Raw genomic sequence first — 2,672 nt, forward strand, 5'->3', positions numbered from 1 at the left:
GAAGGCGATAGTGGGATATGGATAGCTCGGATAAAGGTAAGCTGTCCATGGGATTTTTTGACTAAGAGCATCAGCTACGACAATTGCCTGACCATGATGGTACTCAATGGTGCAATCAACTCACCGATGAGTTCCATCCACCTTTTCTGCCTCTAACTCAACTATTTCTGTGTGAAAACACACTACATCTTTTTCAGTAAAAAAGGACGCAACATTTCTTACTGTAGAGAAAACGTCACTAGATTTCACAGCAAGGAGAATCGTTACTAGCTCTAAGTCAAAGATAAGATGGTTCACATCATGCAGTTCCAAACGTCAAGAGGGACACACGTTACTCGATCCTGTTGCATCAACATGCATCCAAACATTTAATAATACACCATCGCAGAATTCAAAAAGTGTAAGAACTACGCTCAGATGAGACAATACTCCATTGTCAGAAACTTCGTTCACCGTTAGTATTGCAACAAAATTGACTGCTTTCTTGGCCAAAAAGGAAATAGGGCTAAGCTCAAGGAATAGTTAAGAACCACTGAAAGAAAGAGACAAAACTAAGGATATTTCATATTTCACAACACCCTGAGAAGATTCTCAATTTCTAATGGTCGTAACCCTTTTGGAAATTGATGAGAAAAACGTCTGCTACAAAGGAGTCTCCCAAAGAAAGTATCTAATCTAAACAAAACAATGTTTGAAGAATTTGACGTACAGCTGCATGTTGATGTTTAGTGAACTTGACCTTGTGGTTGGTGTAAGCGAGAATGTTATCGATAGAACAACCACCGAGAATTGTTATAAGGATCCACACGAATTTTCTCAGTGGGAATGAGTCAGAGGACATTGATTTGATCCCACTAAACTAACATTTACTAAACTTCGCAATAACTAGCGCTTACTCGCTCTCTTCAACATGAACTTCGAATGTCTCAAACAATTTCCAAATATATATAACTTTGCCCGCCATTCCTAGGGAACTCATGTCGTAGAGTAACATCACCGATTCAGATCTTCCAAATTCAAACCACTTAGATTTTTTCGTTTCACCACACTCCTGTGTAGATAAGACTCTGCCCGCAATTCCTAGGGAACGCATGTCGTAAAGTCGCATCACATTTTCGAGTCTTCACTTGGTCTTAACCAACTCATACCACAATTGCTAAAGAACGCATGTTGCAGAGTGGCATCGCCATCTCGGATCTTCAGCTAGTCTTAACCAGACTTCCCCTTACTAAGATTTCTAATTCATGTCACTTCAATGTAAAATCGACTCTGCCTACAATTCCTAAGGAACACATGTTGCAGAGTATTAGTCCGATGTTGAAAGTCGTCTAACAATCCATTTCATCACCAATGACGCACAATCCCGAAACAAATTCTTGTATTTCAACTAGAAGTTGATAAGTCAAACAAAGAAAGGTTTGCACAACTGCGCCGAAAGGCACCAAATCCGAAAGTCGTGTCATCCAAATGACGTCATGACCGACACACTACTACAGTAACAGAAGATCCTAAGTATGCTTTGAACAAACCACGCTCTGATACCAAATTGCCACGCCCGACCCTGATATCTTCCAAACACCAGGGTAGGCACGTGCTGATTAACACCCGAAGGTGACGAAGCCATATTATGATGCATGACAACTAGAAACAATTAACAGACATAAATAAAACTTGTAAATTTAATTATAATAAGTATGCAATTGTGGAACATGTTCAGAGCATACAACTAATCCGAGACACTAAAAAGGAAAAATATAAATTTGAATGAGCAAAGGAATGGGTCCTACATCAAGAGGACTCGAAGATGCCAATGCGGGAGTGCCTTGACGTCGGGATTGTACGCCTCTATTCTAAGTCCTGAGGAGGCGCAAAACAAAAACATGAGTGGACCAAGTTGATATATAAGTAATACTGAAACAGTTATTCAACAACGTACTAACCCCTAAAGTTTATGAAAACTCAATAGTATAATATGTATTAGGTTTTCCAAAAACCCTAGCATGCCATAAAACCTTTCATAAAACATATATCCTATATAGGGTGCTTAGTAGGAGTAGCAGCACAAGGCATACACACACACACACACACACACACACACACACACACACACACAAATCTTCATTTGCTGAAGGCACTACATCTCCCAGTCGAAGCCAATATAAATATCTCCCGACCGAAGCCACCAGCCTATGCCCGACCAAAGCCAAATATAAATATCATTCGCCCGTACGCAGTATCATTCGCTCGTAGGCCCTACATCACTCAACCGAAGTCAATTAATGATTTCATTCACTCGTAGGCAGTTCGTATGAATAACCACTAAGTAAGCACATAAAAACATTAACATAATATTTCTAACATACATATATCTATCTCAAAACAGAGCTCAGTAACTAAAACGTCATATCATAAAATCATGCTCCTAAGTATGTATATAATCATCAATCATATATACCACAAAGAACGTAAAGTCGATAAAGCATCATAATTCAAAAAGCGTGAAACCATTTACTCATAAATGTTTTATAAAACATAGCCATTAAATCATGCTTTTCATGTATGCATTTCTAATAGTAAAATCACACATTTTAGAAGGGGTCCACTCACCGATATTTCATCGTTGAAGAGCCGTGCAAACTAGAGAGGATGGAAACGCCATAAACAATTGCACC

Source organism: Pyrus communis, chromosome 12, assembly GCF_963583255.1.
Source record: "Pyrus communis chromosome 12, drPyrComm1.1, whole genome shotgun sequence".
Classification (NCBI taxonomy): Eukaryota; Viridiplantae; Streptophyta; class Magnoliopsida; order Rosales; family Rosaceae; genus Pyrus; species Pyrus communis.